Source organism: Choloepus didactylus, chromosome 7 (genome assembly GCF_015220235.1).
Source record: "Choloepus didactylus isolate mChoDid1 chromosome 7, mChoDid1.pri, whole genome shotgun sequence".
Classification (NCBI taxonomy): Eukaryota; Metazoa; Chordata; class Mammalia; order Pilosa; family Megalonychidae; genus Choloepus; species Choloepus didactylus.
In genome coordinates, this window is record NC_051313.1 from 12,278,941 (window position 1) to 12,297,469 (window position 18,529).

Genomic DNA, 18,529 nt, shown 5'->3' on the forward strand with positions numbered 1-18,529 from the left:
ACTTTGCCATATCACTCCTTTGCTTCACATCCTGCTTGTAGCAGTGGCTCTCTACCAGCATACAGGGCCATCTTGGAGCTGTTTTCAGACTACCCATGCCTCCTTTCTTTCCTTCACCCTAATAAACTACCTACCTACAGGTTGAAGACCAAATCCATCGCAATGCATCAAGACTTTTCATAGCCACCTGTCAAACTTATGTCTGACTGACGGTCCCCTGCTCACGGTTCTCTAAAAACTCCCTGGGGATTTTTGCCCAGGTACTTTGCTTATTTTCACCCTCCACTTACTACTCCTCTCCCATCTTTCTTTGGTCACTATTTCCTGCTCATTATTCCAACTTTGGTTTTAAGACAGTACTTACATCATGTCCAATGTTTATTTAATCTCTCTCTCTCTCTCTCTTTTGCCCTCTGGAACACTGGATCTTACATTTTAGTGGGATAAGAATTACCTGGAGAGCCACTGAACATACAGATTCCTGCACAGAACCATGTCCAGAGTGTCTGATTCAGTAGGACTGACTGGGATTCAGGAGTCTGTATTTTTAGTAGGCAGACTCAGGTGATGCTGAGGCAATGGGTTCACGGACAACCCCAAAGAATGCTGCCTTCAAGTGTAAGCCGCTCAGAGACCCAGATTGGGTTCTAGGAACCTTTGTGTCTCAGCCATTTTCACTCATGTATGTTCAATCAATGCTTGAGACACTGAATTAAACAGCATAGCTTTTAATTCAAGGGTTATTAATTATGTCAATTTTAGGATTGCTTAGGCCTTTTTTAAAAAAATTCAATTTTATTGAGATATATGCACATACCATAAAATCATCCAAAGTGTACAATCAATTGTTCACAGTACCATCATATAGTTGTGCATTCATCACCCCAATCTATTTTTTGAACATTTTCTTTGTACCAGAAAAAGTGAAAATAAGAATTAAAAAAAAAGTAAAAAAGAACACCCAAACCATCCCACCCTATTTTTCGTTTAGTTTTTTTGTCCCCATTTTTCTACTTATCCATCCATACACTGGATAAAGCGAGTACAATCCACAAGGTTTTCACAGCCACACTGTCACCCCTTGTAAGCTGCATTGCTATACAATCGTCTTCAAGATTCAGGTCTGCTGGGATGGAGTTTGATAGTTTCAGGTATTTACTTCTAGCTATTCCAATACATTAAAACCTAAAAAGGGTTATCTATACAGCGTGTAAGAATGTCCACCAGAGTGATCTCTTGTTTGGAATCTCTCAGCCACTGAAACTTTATTTTGTTTCATTTCACATCCCCCTTTTGGGCAAGAAGATGTTCTCCATCCCACGATGCTAGGTCTAGATTCCTCCCCAGGAGTCCTACTCCACATTGCCAGGGGGATTTATACCCCTGGGAGTCAGATCCCACATAGAGGGGAGGGCAGTGAGTTCACCTGCTGAGGTGGCTTATTTAGAGAGAGAGGCCACACCTGAGCAACAAAGAGGTGCTCGGGGGAGACTCTTAGGCACAATTATATTGCTTAGGGCTTTTGCCTGTCTCTGCTCCCTAGCCCTCCACAACACACACACACACACACACACACACACACACACTTGCCTTGTGTCTAGTTGTCTCAGAAAGTAACACCTCTGAAAGATCTTAGTAATGAAGAATCTGAGACACAGGCCAGTAAAAATTAAAGCTGATCAATAAAGTGAAAAGTAACATTATCTGTGCTTTTTTTCTCCGGATACACAAATAATCAGGTTCCCTATAGAACAGAGCTGCCTAATAAAATTTAATTCAAGTCACATATCAACTTTTAAATTTTCTTGTAGCCACATTTTTAAAAAGGTAAACCAAATTTTAATAATATATTTTATTTACTCCAGTATATCCAGAATATTATCATTACAACATGTAATCAATATTAACTGTGATTAAGAAGATGTTTTACATTTTCTCTCTCTCTCTTTTTTTGGAACAAGTCTTTGAAATCTGGTGTGTCTATTACATTTACAGTACATCTCAATTCAGATGCTAAATTTTCATCAGAAATACTTGGTCTGTATTAAGATTCAATAAAATGTTCAGTTGAAAAAGTAGATCCACATGCCTAAGTTGTCCCAAACATACAAGTTTTCCAATAATGGAATCAAGTTGGTTTTTAAATTTAATTTTAATTTACCTAAAAATAAATAAAATTAAAAATTCAATTCCTCAATCACACAAGCCACAGTTGAAGAGGTCAACCCCTGGGACCCAGAGCGCAGCTGTAGAATGTGGGATTGTTCAACATCGACACCAACAAGTCATCTTCAAGCTGCTCATACCCACCCTCGTCATTTTCATAAGGATCAAATATGCAGAATTTCTGAATGATGAAAACAAGATAATTTCTCCCAGTAGGTTCTGGTTAGGTTTTCAACATTAGAATTTTACTTTACTTTTTAAATTACATTTACATTTTAACTGAATTAGATGGACATTTTTTACTGTTAATGGATGAACAGGCTGGATGGGTCGTGCTAGGAGGAGGGAAATGTGGGCAGGAAATGTGGATCTGCTTTGGAGTCAGAGACACTGAGTTTGAGACCTACCCTCCCAAACTGTGTAAACCTGGGCAAAATGTCTGACATTTGAGTCTCTATGTATGACCCTACAGAATCTGAGTGAAGAGCAAGTAGATAATATATGCCAAGGTGTTTCATGAACTGTGGATGTTACTATAAGGACACAAAGAAGGGTTACACTAGATAAATAGCTAGCATTTACTGAGCATTTGCTAAATGCCAGGCATTTGCAAACCATCTCTAGTCCTCGGAGCATCCTGGCCAGACAGTTGATCTGGTCGACTGAAAGGAAACAGAGCAGTAGTATTTAAGCACGGGTGCAAAATAATATTGACCAACAACAACAACAAAAAAGATGGGATTTCTAGAATTTCTTTCCAGTAATGGAATAAGATAATCCATTTCTGATTATTGGAAATAACAAGTGACCTGAGAATATAACTTATTTTGAGAGGAGTTGTGGAATTCCAGGCCTATGAAATTGTTAACTGATTGCAACAAACAGAAGAAGAACAATGCCACAGAGATTTTTGAATAGGGATTTACTCCAGATAATTTCCCAGAGAAGGAGTACTTGACCTTCTGAGGTTGGGTAATTATTAGCATTTCTGTCTTTGAGTCAACCCAGAGCCATAGGAATTAGTTGGCAGTGATCAGGCTTATACTCCTTAAAGAAAACATCTGAAAGTTTTTGTTTTGTGGAATACTTGGCCTACTGTTCAGAGAATCAGGGGAATCAATACATATATATATATATATACTCATGAAAGGCTAGCAAAGTTGAAGTCATCTACTTCCCAAAATTGAAAAGGCAGGATTTTAACTATATTTGCATATTTAAATACACTCTCACTCCCTATTTGTTCCAGAAAGGAGGTAAGGCAGCTCTAGGGTGCTGGTGTAGATAATTGAGGCAGCCTTGCTCCTGTAGGAAAGAATTAGGTATGTCTTTTATTTTTTTCTTCTGGAATTTAGAAAATGGTTTTCAAGAGCCATATTTGGCACGGAGCCTTTTATCACTTCGTTGGAGTCAACAAACATTCAATCTGGGCTTCCCATGTGATGGGCACTTGCTAGCAGCTGGCAAGATAAAAATGAATAGGATTAGTCCCTGCCCTGCAGGCACTCATTGGGGCAACCACCACACAAGGGGTTATGGTAACACCCAAATTCTGTCAGGTGAGCTTGGGTTATCCTTGATTATAAAACAACCAGATGACATTTGAGTGAGGGTTCACCCTGTACAACCCCATCTAATGGGTTTTCAGTAGATTGGCCAGTCCAAAAATACTTTCCCAATCCATTTGCTATTTAACAACCCCTGGTGAGGTCTAGATGACTACACAGATCCATTTACAACTATTACCTCTTAGTGTGGATTAATTTTTTTGAGCTGAGGGGATTCGGTTGAGAATAGGCCCGTTTGGGACTCTTGTCTCCATTAAGTAGGAGACAAGCCCCCGTGGGAGCATCCCATTTGGTAGGCTTGGGAAACAGCCCGGAATTAACCTTGTTTTTTCATACCCTATTCCTGGTTCTTACTCTACCATAACATGTATAGTGCTCATGGCATAGAGTATTTTATTTCCTTCAAAGAAACATGCTTTTTTCATATTATTGAGGTCTTAAAATCTAAAGTATGAGGTTCTTACCCAAGAGCAATCACCTAAACACAGTGAGTTAATCCATTGATGGTATCAGGGTGTCCTCTATTAAGAAGCATTTGTCATCCAATATCCTAGGATGAACTCTGTGGCCAGGCATGTGATCCAAAACGCTTATTTACTCTGGCTAACCAGGAGATTAGCTCCCGGCATTACTCGCCAAAAAGAATGAAACTTCAGGTCAACATGGAAAAGGCAGTCTTCCTGTGTTTCCCACCTCAATACAGGTATAAGAGAATTTTGATTTTAAAGGTAGCATCTCACAACTTAACAGAGGACTTCAAATGAGATCATGGTGTGGCCGTCACCAAGGGAAAGAGAAGCAACAGATCTTTCCAGGGGACTCAGATCCCTTGTTTAAGGCTGACTGCAGTATCATTTCCAGGGATACGCTCTGTTTGAGTTATGATTTGGGGGATGATGCTCCTAGGGATCCTAAAAACAAATATGACCTCTCCTATTTTCTGTTTTCCCTTCACAGCCCTCCTCCCCCACTTTTACTGGGGTGTACTTGTAAGGAATCTGTCTCCTGAGGGATTCCATCTTGGGTGGGCCACATTGCTCCTAAAGGTTGGCGAATTCTCAGGTGACCTACTGATAAACTGGAGCCTGCCGACAGGACTGCTGGGGTGGCCTCACTTTTGGGGACATATATGACAACGGCACTGCAGGATCTGATAGACAATGGCGTATCAGGAATATGTTGGAATACAGACTCCCTCTATAATATATTCTGTACCTGCATGAAAAACTCATTGGAAGAAAGAATGATGGAGAAGGGATACAAGCAGTATTTCAAGTGTTTGTTCTAAGAGTTGGTCTAATCTCTTCACTAGTGTTACATGGGCATATTGCTAGTATTGTACAGTACAGATTATTATCAACCATGATTATCTTTCATTAAAGGTGTTGGTTAGTTTTGCACTTTACTTTGGAGCTCCTGACAGAGAAAATTCGTAATCCAGTAAAAATTAAAATTTCAAAGTGTATTATACTGTATTCCCAACCTGGGTCTATGAGCAGACTTTAGGGGACACTTAAAATTGTATAAAAATATAATTAATATATTCCTAGTTTTCATTTTTTAAGACAGTGTTGCATAGTAGTCATCGGAGTCATGAAGTTATTGGTAAATGCCAAAAGTAGAGTCGGCAATCTAATATTAGGTGTCATTTTGTAGAACGAGTTTAATTCTGCCTCAGGGAATGACGATGAATGAAAATTCAAATCATAGTCTGAATCTAGTTTTAAATAATTATTTAGTCCATGAAAGTGAATTTGGATGGAACCAGAGTCAAGAGTGTTATTCTCTACGTACAAAGATTGAAGACAAATTACGTTTTATAATTATGTTTTATAATACAAAAGAATCATGACCTTTCTCCAAACTTAAACACTTTTACTTCAAAGAATTAGCACTTTTAAAGTGTAGATGTTTTCACAAAGATGAAAATCTGTGTAAGGCTTTGGTATAAAACCAAAGTTAACTTTTTCCTCTCCCCAGAAATATACATTAAACTGAAGAGAATCAGAATTCTAGTCACCAGCTTTTATTTTTTGCACTTGAAGAACTGAAAGCTTTCTCTGTTTGTTATTTTCTGAGGGAGGGGGTTTCCTGTGTGCCTTTCTAAAGCTCTGGGGATCCCCTCATCTTCTTAGTCCTAGGTACCTTCTTCTTTTACAGCTAGCATCCTCTGAACCAATGAGGGTGTCTGAGGCCGTCGTTTGCCACCCCTTGGCAGGGCGAGCTGCATTTTTTCTTAACTGAACTGGGTACTGTTTCCTGGCGTAAGGCTTGAATTGCTCCCAAATGCTGACTTCAGGGCCTGCCCGATGAGGAAGCAGGGGTGGCAGGGGGCTTACCTTGTCTGGTTTGAAGCAATGAAAGGCAGGAGTTCTCTCAGCTGCACACATCATGCCTACAATATCTGAAATTCTCTCTTTAGAAATGTATTGCTTTAAGAGTTCCACTCTTAATATTTGTGCCCATTCAAGTGCAGTCTTACCCCTGGGAACCCTATCATTGTTAGTCTAACCCTCTGGCTGGGGGCCTGGGGACACTGCTGCATGCTGGGGGCGATGGACCAGGGCCACTGGCTGGCGGGGTTGTGAGGATCTAAGAGGCAGTGGTTGGAAAGGGCCTGGCATGGGAGGTAGACATGTCCTCCTGCAGTTTCTCCCTGCGTGAGCCTTGGCTATGCCAGGATGCCCACTGGGGATCAGGGCTGCTTATCAACTTGGATTCCACTCACGCTTGTAATAAAGGAAGCCTGAAGCACGTATCTGTGTTTTAAACCACTGTGGCATATGCAAGAGAAGTTTTCCTTCTATGCCTGGGATCTTGAACCTTCAGAATCAAAGTGGTGTTTTAAATGAATTATTAGTCCAGAGCACTTTATTGTAGCTCAATAAAGAATCCTATGTCTCCATTACACAGACTAATGACACCTCCAGACATATTTACAGTAATTTTCTCAGCTGATATAGCTCAATTAATGATATAAGGGCATAATTACATGTTTTGTGATCTTTCACGTATTTACAGGAACTGCTGTAACTAGCTTAATTAGAGTAATTATGTAAATAGCTGATAATACACAACAAATTACAGAAAAAAAAATCTATTCTCAAGGATGTTCAGTCTCTATGCAAGCTCAGGAAAGGAAAACATTTACTTCTGGGTATTAAGTTGAAGACTAAGTGACTTCTGAACTTTGTCGTTTCTGGACCAGGCAGTGTGTAACTGTCGGAGGTTTAACAGTTAACTCTTCCTTTTGTAGATCTCTCACAGACCTCATGTCCGTTGTTGTTCTATGAAATTGCTCATTCTGCTTTGCCACTGGCTCGAGTTTCATGATGAGTTTTCTGTCATGTTGGGTAGCCATGAAGCGCTCGCTAAGAACTGGAGAGGGTGCTTAGGGAAAAGGCTGACAAATCTCACACCTCTTTTTCATTTCCTTTCTTGTCCTCTCTTTAACTGATAGCTTCTGTTTCCTTCACACACATGCACAAGATGCTTCTTTGGACCAGCCTCCAAATGCTCTTTCTGTAGTTAAACACGTGTTCGTCTTGTCTGCAGTTGATGTTCTGCTGTGGAGTGGCGACTTTGGTTGCCCACCCTTCACTGCCTTTTGATGTCGTCTTTCCCATTGAAGTGATCAGAACTTCTAGTCCCAGGAGGAAGTAAGAAGCCTCTTGTTAAAGTGAAATAATGCCCCTCTTTAGTCAGCTGCTGTGTCTCTGTTGATTGCCAGTCAGGCACCTTCTCTCCCTTCCTTTATTTTCATAGATTGCAGGGTCCATGTCATCGTGCTTTGCGCTTACTTAAGAAGACCTACGGAAATTCCACTGAGCCAAAAGAAGTCACAGTCTTGGGGGCAGAGTACGACAAGTCGCTTAGACTCCTGCAGCTTTGAGCACTCACTCCGGCCCAGCTCCACAGCCTTTCTTTCACCTGTGTTGCCTTATTTCTCACCCTCCCCAGCGTGAGGCCTCTCCTGTAGCCAGGCTAGTCTCCTGACTCGCCTGTGAACACATTCCTGCATCTGTCTGTTCATTTCCTTTTGTAGTCTCCCTTCCTACCGGCTTTCACCCATTTTTGAAGGCTGCTCGAGTTCGCCTCCTCCAGGAAGCCTCTCTTCTGGAACAGTCTTCACCATGTAAACCAGTTCATCCTCAACTGTCGAGGACTGTGCAGCCACCTCTTCTCTCCACCTGGAAGGAAGGCTCCTGGTGGGCAGGAAGACTGTCTGTGCTTCTTTACCTTCCCCTCCCCACAACCAGAGCCAATTCTGGTGTTGACGACATATCCGGTATTCAATACCTTCTCATTCATGGATTCAAGTGTATTTAATCAGGATCTCTGCATGTGGCTGTGCAGGTTGGCTTTGCATTGCTTTTTCCTGTTGCAAGATGTCAGTCCCTTCCTTCTGCAATGCCTCTTGCTGCAGTCACTGATGTCTCCAACCTCCCTCTGACTTGTCTCACTCTGCTGAAATCTGGAATTCGTCAATTCACCGCTACAGTAAGACCCAGCAGAAGCACCACCCCCCGCAAGGAATTCACAGTCTAATCAGGGACACAGGCATAGAAATAAGTAATTGCTAAATCTTTTGATACACATAATGATAAAAGTATGCAGGAATGACAGCAGTGGTATAGGGGAGGAAGTCTCATTTAACTTGTAGAATTAACAAGACTAACTGGATGTTGGCTTGAGGAGGGGAGAGAGGAAGGAATCCAGGGTCAGTTCCAGGTTTCTGGCTTTGGAAACTTCATAAAGGATGATGCATCCTGTGGGAGAGTGAGTTCTGGATAAGAGAGACAGGGATCAGATAGAAAAGAACGGCATGGCACTTGCTTTTGAGATGCCCGTGAGAGAGGCCTAGTGAAGAGTTGTCTCTGTGGGCTTAGTGCTAGGAAATGGAAAAATGTGAACATCAACAGTGGTTGGTGGTAGTTGTGTTGGATGTAGGAGCCGCCAGGGAGGGTTGCAGGAGGTGAAGAGGAGGGGCCAAAAGTAGAGTTTCCAGGGCAGGGGAGGAAGAGGCAGCAAAGATCAGAGTGTGGGCAGAAAGCTCCAGGGGCGAGTGGTGTCATGGGCCATGAATTAGGATGATAACCGAGGGTAGCCTGTTGGAAGATCCTGCTTGAATACATCACTAGGAAAGACGGCTGATAAGCACAGCAAACATCCATTTCAGCACGACCTTGCCTTTGTATATGAAGTGGGAAGGTAAAGATTTCCTTTATTCACTTTTTTTTAAAGACATGGTTTAACTGCATTATTTAAGTCATTTAGTAAGTCATTATTATCTTCTTCATAGGAAAATTAAGTTAGGATTAAATCATTAAGCAGGTGCCCCTGAAATGAATTCAGAGAGTGGGCTGAGGTGTTCAGAACTGACAGTCAGGTGAGGTCATCGGGGCTCACTGGTGGCCGGGGGAGGCAGAGGTGCTCACCTGCCTTCATGGTCCCCCATCCCCAGCCAGTTTCCTGTCTGGGCTGTGCTCGGCGCCCTTGATGCCGAAGGTCTTTGCAGCACATCATCCCTGCCCAGCCTTTCCACTCCCATGCTCTTCTCCTCGGCCATCCTTTGCTACACTGGCTTGAAGTCTGTGTTGGGTGCTTATGCCATGGTCACTGTAGAGTGCCTTATAAATGGCTTTAAATACCTTCTACCCACTTACGATTCTGAAATCTTATCTCCAGGCTGCATCTGTGCTCTGAACTCCAGCCTCGGGGAGGTGACTGTCCAGCTGCCTCTCCCGACCATCCTCTCCAGCTCCTTCCCAGTCTCTCCTTTCTCAGTAACTGGCAATGTCATTCTTCCAGTTATAAAACTTGGGAGTTATCCTCTACTTCTCTCTTCATGATCCGTTCAGAAATCTTGTTGACTCTATCTTCAAAATATATCCAGAAGATGACCACATTTCACTATCTCCACTGTTTCCACCCTGGTACGAGCCACCATTTCTCATCTGGAATACTGTCTTGTTCTCCTAACTAGCCGCCTTCAGTCTGTTGTCAACCCAGCAGACAGAATGATCCTTTTCAAAGATGAAGCAGGTCAGGTCACTCTTCCCAACAAAACCCTCTTCTGGTTTTTCAAATTAGAGTAAACCCCCAGGTCCCAGTAATGACACCTTTATGATCTGCACCCTCAAAACACCCTTCCCCCCCCCCATTTTGCACCTCTCTGACTTCATGTCCTCCTACTGTTCTTGCTGAGGCCACTCCCATTGCCACCACCTCTTGGCTGATCCTGGAACACGCTAGGCAAGAACCACCCCAGGGCCTTTGCACCGCACATGCTTGCCTCCATCCACGTGACTCGTTCTTCAGTTCCTTCGTGTAAATTTACCTTCTCAATGAGGACTTCTTGTGCATGCTAATATTTTAGCTGCTTGCCCCCACATTCCCCAAGCCCCTTTGTTGCCAAATTTTTCCTCTTTAACACTTAACCACTCTCTGATCTCCTATATATTTGCACTATTTATTTTCAAAGTTGTCTCCTCCCCCACTGGAACATAAGCACCAAGAGGTCAGGGGTCTTTGTTTCTTTATAGCTGTATCCCATGTGCCTAGAACAGTGCCAGGCATGTATTGGGTGCTCAGTGGATATATGATGAATGAATGAGGAAACCAAAGGACACTGTTACTTCTGCACATCTGGTCAATGGACACTCCCTCATCTCGCCTTATCATTTAACAGCTTCAAAACCCTGACTTTCACTTTCTTCCTGGACCTTCCTGCATTGAGGGGGGAGGAATTCATGAATTCTGTCTAGTACCCATGGGTTGAATATGGACTACCCCAAACCCTTCTCATTTCTTTTTTCCTGTCCCCGCATCTGTTTATTTGGCCCTGATACCACCATCATCACCATCCTCATCATTGTCACTATCATTTATTGAGCATGCTTTTATATTCCAGGGATTAGACCAAGAGCTTGACATACATTATCCCCTTTAACCTTCACAGTAACACTCAAAGTGAGGTGTTATCCTCCTTTTGGAGGTGAGGGAACTAAGAGTTAAGGAGGTTAAGAAATTTGTTCAAGGGCACACAGCCAGGAAGTGGCAAAACTCACAAGGCCTCAGGCTGCTACCATCCCTAATATACCTAGGTCAGTATTTGATATTTATCTGCATGTAAAAATGGGACCATATGCAAATGGTTTGGACCACGTGTTAACATGCAATGTGATGAGCCCAGATAGAGAATAGAGTGACAAAAACAAAATGAGCATATGCTCAACTAGGTAGTTGAATTATAGTAGGCACTGCTGTACTTGGAGAGTGGTTCATTTCAATGGAAATTCATAGGTAAGATCTCATGCTGACTGAATTATTTACCAAGAAAATGACAATTCAAGCTGATCCTTGCATTCTTCTTACATGTCAAAGTTCAATTTCTGCTATGGCAAACAACAAAAATAGCAGTTAATAAGACTATAATTAATGCCATTGCTTTAAATATCTTGGTAAAATTTTATCCATTTCCTAAAGCAAGCAATTTAGCTCCCTAGGATCAAGACAATGGATTCAAGAAACCAGTTTTTATATATTTGTGGGCTGTGAAGCCTATGCATTTTGCTGTTCATTCAAGTAGAATAAGACATTTAATTTTAAAAACTGGTGTCAGGCAAGGATTTGGCCACAATAATAGATATTTTAGAATGATAACATGGAGATAGAACTTTCTGCCTCCCAGAAGAAATTTCAGCTCTTCCTCTTAACTTTTTGATCTCTTATTTGCTCATGCAGCTGAGCTTTGGGGAACATGGGATTAAGAATGAATATTTTGAAGCCCAAGACCTTTTAACGGCATAAACTGAAGTCAGAGATATTGAACACAGTGTTTAGAGAGGCTGTTATTTCATCATGAGTTTTGTAACTTCATAGAAGATACTTGAGGAAATTAGTATCTTATGCTTAGATATGTATGTTTTATTTCTTCAACAGGATTTTGTAAGAGGGAGAAAACTGTTTTAAAAATGAAGCACACACCACTAACTTGATGTTATACCAGAAAATTATGAGGTTCCTTGAAGTCATTCAAAACAATCCTCCCACATAAATTTGTCACCCTACACACACTTCCTTTCTTTCAATTAACATGTTGGCAACTTATCTTTCTAGATCAATAACTGCATGCTTCTTTCTTCTTCCTTTTTAAGTAGCTAATGGAAAAGAAGGAGGAGTAGTTTAATATAGTAGGTAATATAATGGATAAATTTCAATGCATGTAAACACACATTTGTCAGAGTACTTCAGTTTAGAAGAGCAACGAGATGCTTTGAAAGCTCTATGAGGAAGCATGTGTCCCTCTCAAGTAGTGAAGAAGATTCCATCAGACAAAACAGACTACTGGTGTTTACAAAGGTGGCTATTCTTGTTTTATAATGTGTGCAAATAATTTTTACTTTTCATATGCCTCATTCAGTTGATAACTGAATTCCCCATATTCAATACTTTCCCCATCTATTATTGTTTATTGAAATTAATTTAAGTTACAAACCTAAGAGATTTAAAGCTCATGCAATAGTCTTCCAACAATCATTGTGTTGAAGAAATACAGTGGACCTCTGGTCTACCTACCAGTCAGATCTTTCAGATATTAATGAATTCTGTATTTTTCTCCCCACCCCCTTCATTCTTTAGTGAAAGGTTCAGAAAAATGAGTTTTTTCTCCTTGTTTTTCTTTTTTCCTTTTACAATACACATTTGGCAGTTTGAACTTCTTACCTCTGCAATGTGAGGAACAAGTTTATAAAAAACTCCCAAAATTGTCCTTCCTTACTTGTAAGAAAAATGTGATACATTTGAAAACTCTTACAGCTAGAGACTATAAATAAAAATACTGTGTCTATATGTCAGTTTTCAAGTGTACTTATTATTATTTAACCTAACTGTATTCACAAGGTATGTACAATTATGTGTACTGCTTTCTGAATTTTTTCTTGAGCAAGGATCCTGCTTATGTTCTTAGCTTTCTTGCTACCCTACTTTTTTGCCCCACTTTCAACCACTGCTGAAACAACCTATGCCTGACTCAGAAAAAAGGGAGTCGCTCCCCCTTCACTATCATGGGAATTCATTCACTCTATTCTATATAACATTAGATGCTCTTGGATACTTATTCATCAGCACGTCTGTCCTACATACTGATAATACAGAGACAAACAGAACCAGATTCTTGTATTTGAGGAGACAGTTGTCAGGGAGTTGATGCTTATAATGAACTCTAACATTGGGATCAGTCCTATCATAATGGTGTGCACAAGATCCCAAGGGATCATAGAAGAAAGAAACCAATGAAGGACATCAAAGAGGAGGAGCTATTGAATGAAGACTGGTAGAAGTCTACCGGAGAGAAACTTGGAAGAACGTTCCCCCGAGAGGAACTAGTTCAGAGCATGCTAGAGAAGTATAAAAGTGGGTAGCCCCACAGGGATCAGGAAGATAAGGCAAAGGTGCGACCAGCCTGGGTTTGATGCCAAGGAAAGGGGCAGGGCTTGTGGAAAACCAGTGAGCGCAGGTACATCTAAAGCAAAAAGCCACTGCTCAGCTTCCACTGGTTGCTTCATGTAGGAACGTGGGCCCACTTCCATTTATTCCCAAGAAGACAGGTGCTATGAAATGTCCAAAGATATTTTAAACACAGTAAGACCCAAACAAAACATGTCTGTGGTATGGACGGGTCCACAGACCTCTCGGGCTTGCAATCTGGACCAATAACACACTCAAAAAGTGGTTAGTTCTGGGCAGCCAGAGCAATGGGTATGTTCTGGGGGATGGGGGAATGGAGAGGTAGGTTGGAAAGAATTTTTGAGTTCTCATCTTGGCAGTTTGGAAAACACAACAATTTTAAGTAGAAAGATGTCACAATGATTTGATTTTTTTATAACTTCTTGAAAATGCTTATAGGAATTTAAGTTTCTCATGCAGAAAATTTCCTGAACACGGATTTCCATGATGTCTTCACAGAGCCAATGTGCTTCACACAGGGATAGATCCTGTTTGTAGTTACAATTGGGATTAAGGAATTGGAACCATAGGACCACACTATTACAACCCCCACCACTTCATGTGTTTGCAGATACAGTTGTGTAAATTGGGCACTAGGCCAGAATTGTCTGCACAGTTAAAAGTAGTTGTGAGCAGCTTTCCGTTCTGAGTATCGAAAAGGATCAGCCTCCCTGAAAATAACAGGACATGTACAGGTAGAAGAAACACATCTAAAAGCCTCTTTAGACCTTCACCTATTTGCAGCTGGGCCAAGATTGAAGTGACCTCACTGCCAGAAGGACTTGGTGAGCTGTAACCCTCCTGGCCACAGTGCTGGCTTGGCTTTGGCCACAGTGGTCCATCCTTGGCTGCCCCACCACGTCCTCCTCTCTGCTCCTCAAGCTGATGATGAATGGGCCTGAAGGAAAGCATCACTATTTGCCACCAGACCTTCAGGGCAGGGTTAGTGCTGCCCATCCTGCTTCACTGTAGGCCTAAATTAAGCCTCAACCCTTTTTCAGGCATGCTGAAATGGACTTGGTGACCTCCAGTTGTGTGTAAGGAGGACGCTGTCTTTGTTGTGGGGTTTCATATTTCAGCTTTCCTGCATGGGTTGGGTCTTAAACACCATGGGAGAGACAAGTTCTCTCCCCCCGTCCCCACCCACCCCTGCAGCTTTAAGTGGGGTCTCTGGCTTTACACATGTCCAGAGGGAGTTTGGGGTCAAACATTAAAGGAATGACTAAAGTTGGGTTCTGAGCTTTGAGTCATGATGATTCCTAGAAGTAGGGCACAGCCATCCTTACAGAGAAAATGCAACCTCAAACTTCTACCAGTCCAGAGGTAGTAGAGCAGGAAAAGTCATTCAAGAGTAGAACTCTAGCGTGCAATTGATGGGGTTAGCTTCACTTGAAGATCATTGCCAAAACACTGTTTCTATCTTTCGATTTGTCCAGTTGTAAAATAGAAATGATAATCTGTACTTTCTTTCTTCATGTAATGAGTATCTCTTGAGCATGTTTTGAGATCTGCAGGAGGAAAGTTCTTTATAGAGTATATTATTATTTTTATTGGTTAAAATTATACTTACAAAAGAAAGAAAAGACAATCCCCTTAAGCTCTGTTTCAATTATGACCAGCACTTCATTGTAGAAGACAAACCATACAAAAGCCAGACTTTAACCAGACTTTTTCCTTTCATTAAATTCTAATGTGTCTCTGTACTTACTTGGTGCCTCTGAAGTATCAAATATAAATGGCAAAAGTGAAAATGAAAACAATTTTGTGAATAGATGATGCAATGGAAAATTCCTGGGCTTTCTGGTCCCTGTGTATGGTGTGTATTGAAAGTCAGGGAAAAACATAACCAAGTTTCCTCACAGATGTTGTCCATAGAAACCCAAATCTTCTATTCCCACTTTCACCCAAAAAGGGGAAAAATATACCCATGATTGTGGGGGACTTTGGGACTCGAGTTTCATGGTTTGCCAACTTCCCTGTTCAAACTTTCACTACTTTCATTATCAGTATCAAAGGCCATCTGCCCTGGAATCACTTTCGCTCATTTCCATGTCTACATTTTGTGGTGATTCTTTCAGCCCATTGTTCAATTACTCTAGGAAAGGCTGTGTTCTTGGTTTCCTCATCACGTTTTTATCACCTCATCCCCCCACTTCCCCAAGTTAATTTACCAGGAAAGCGTTGATTCTTCATTTAAAACACAAAGTGGGCTCTTTGATCTTTCTTTCTGAGAGAGGTGGGCCATCTACTGTTGCCTTTTGGTATGACTTTTGAAACTAGAAAATTCTGGTGGCAGAAGGTAGATCAGTTTGCAAAATAAAGAATAATCACAAGCAATTGCATCAATTGACAACTGGACCTTTTAGTAAAAACAAAAACAAAACGTGGACTTTTGGCTGTGACTTCATTGCACAGTGAACGTTTTTCCCTCCTGGCATCATTAGAGGACAGGGAATTGTTCGTGAGCAAAGCAACTGACCCCAGCCTTACTGCAGTGAGACTCTCCTGGGAGCTTTTAAACATTGCCCAGGTCCAGGTGCTACCTAAGAGATTCTGATTTAATTAGTCTGGGATGGGGCCTAAGTAATAGTGTTTTATTCAAAACTCCCCAGTTGATGCAAATATGTCAGAGTTGAAAACTACTGCTATGGTTTTGCTGTTTCTTACTTCTCAGGGCTGGTAGTTTTTTTTTCCTCCTAGAAAGCAAAGTAGCTGTTTTGTCAGGCTTCTTACAAGCAGAATCTCCTCCATGTAATATGTTTCTAAAAGGTTTCCAGAAAGAAATGGTCATGAGTTGACATGGCCAATGGATCAAATCCTGCGAGCGACCAATCTGAGTTTTCAAATGAACATTTCATCTTAAGCCTTTTGTAGTTTTCAGTGGACTGTAGAGCATGAATCAGTTAGAAAACCTTGCTCCGTTCTCACTGTGTGTACCCACATGGGCTGGTTACCGCACTTCTTGACTGCAATGGGGCAAAAACAGGAGGTAGAGTGCAGGGTGTTCGGGAGAATGAAACGAAATAACGCAGGCCCGCTGCAGCACCTACCCTGCCGCCTGGCACGTGGGAAGTTCTCGAAGTTAGAACTGTTGATGGAGAGAGTCGTCCTGAGTAATGATTGCAGGCAGGGATGCGACTGGTTTCTAAAAGCGTCTTTTTGAATTTTTGCTTAGGCCTGGCTTTAGCCCCTAATGGATTCTCTATAGAAAGTTCTATTAGACTGCACATAGGCAACTCTTGGCTTCTGATGCACAGCTAAGCAGTTCAAGTTTAATTACAATTTAAATGCCCAAACTTGCTCCTATTACGGTGTCCACACTAGGACACAGCTCACATGATGACAGAAGAATAAACTGAAATCCACTTTTCCTCTTAGCATCCTTAGCAAAATGCTAATGACAGCATGGGGGTCTGTTTATTGGTCAAAAGATGGAAGCTTTCTTTTTCCTTTAAAAATTGATCTACAACAATCGTAAATGAAATTTTAAAAGTAAAAAAACAAATCTACCTATTATCCTATCTATTACCCTAGCCTGGTTGTTTAAATGTCCTCTTACCTCCTTCCAATTCTATCCACATGTCTTTATCCACATTATGCCTCCCTGGCTGAAGGGTCATGGCATTTATTTTGCATTTGACTTTTCTCCCTCAGGCTGCAGAGTTTGGAGATGCCAGCCCCTGCTTTCCAAGCCCATCCCCACGGCTTATCCACCTATGACCTTGACAGTGTGCTTAACTTCTCTCTGCCTCATGGAGTTGTCATGAGGGTTTAATACATCAGGTATTTTTACCTATTGTTTAATGATTTTTTTTGTAAGTCCTTTTCAACTTGCTACACAATATACACATTTTTACTATTTAAATGCCAATGTAATTTTTCACTGATGAAACATTAAGTTTTTGAGAACTGGAAATAACATATATCCTTAAAAGTTCCAATGTCCCTTCTTTATTATTTTCCAGATTAAATTAATTTTAATTGTATATACTCAAGTGTATTGAGCATAGAAGACAAATGAAAAAACCTGGTTATTTGATGATGAAGCTATCAGGCAGCCACACAGGACATTGTTACATAACTCGAGATTATGCAGAATGCTTTCTAAACCTCTGCTTGTTTACTCAGTGGCTCTTTACAGTTGGAGGCACTGCTGTAGACGCATGCTCGAGTGATATACTCACTGAAGCATCACCAGGTATGATTGTTGATAGATAAGAGAGACGATGAACTCTTTGTGCTCCACCATTTCTACCTCCAGTTGGAAAATGCCCACCTGATGTTTTACTGGGATTACAGAGTGGCGATGCTCTTTCACTCAGCAAACTGTCATCACACATCTGTTATTTGCCAGGCTATGCGCTGGGGTGCAGACAGGGGCCTGACCTCCTGGAACTTATGCTTAATGAGGGGGACAGACATTGATCAAATGATTAATTGAACAAATGCAAAATTATCCCTGCAATAGTCTAGGACGAGAAGGCTTGCCTCAGGAAGACACAGTTGGCGCTGAGAACTGGTGGAAGAGAAGACATTGACTAGGTGGAAAGGAAGGAAAGGACATCCCAGGCAGAAGGAACAGAAAGTACAACAGCCTGCGGCAGGAGGAAGCAGAGCGAGGAAGGGGACTTGAAAGAAGGCCAGGTGGCTGGTCATGTGGGTGCGTGGGATTAATTACTCTCTTATGGATTGAGCCAGTGGGGTGCTGGCGCTGGCTCATTCCTGCTTCTGAGAGCTGATTCTGCACACCTCTTCCCAATGCCACATTCAGTGGTGAAGTCTGTAGCCTGAAATTGGCCAAGGTGGGTGTATTTATATCACAAAACCCAACAATCTCATTTTCCCCAGAAAGTCACTGGGTTGAACTATGTGAAGCTGTGTCCCAGAACCCGACCATTCCAGATGGCTCTTTTCTTTTCATTTTTTTTTTGCTTTCTTCTTTTTTTTCTGTCCTTTCCTTTCCTTTCCTTTACAACTTTTCATTGTGGTGACATATATTAAACTAACTATTTCCCACTGTAGCCGCTTCTAGGTGTATAAGTCTGTGGTGGCAATCACATTCAGTATTGTGCCACCGGCACCACCAACCAGATCGTTCTCAACTTGAGATTTGAAGCCAGGAAGTGACAGGTCTGGGAGACAAGAAGAGATTGTGACTTCCAGGGATTGTCACGCCTTTTGCAACAAGGGCAAACTAAGTAGGGATGCAGAATGGACTCGGAAAATCTCCTGTCTACTGACATTCTGGCTTTGTCTTCTAATTTTCTTCTTCTTCCATTCATTTT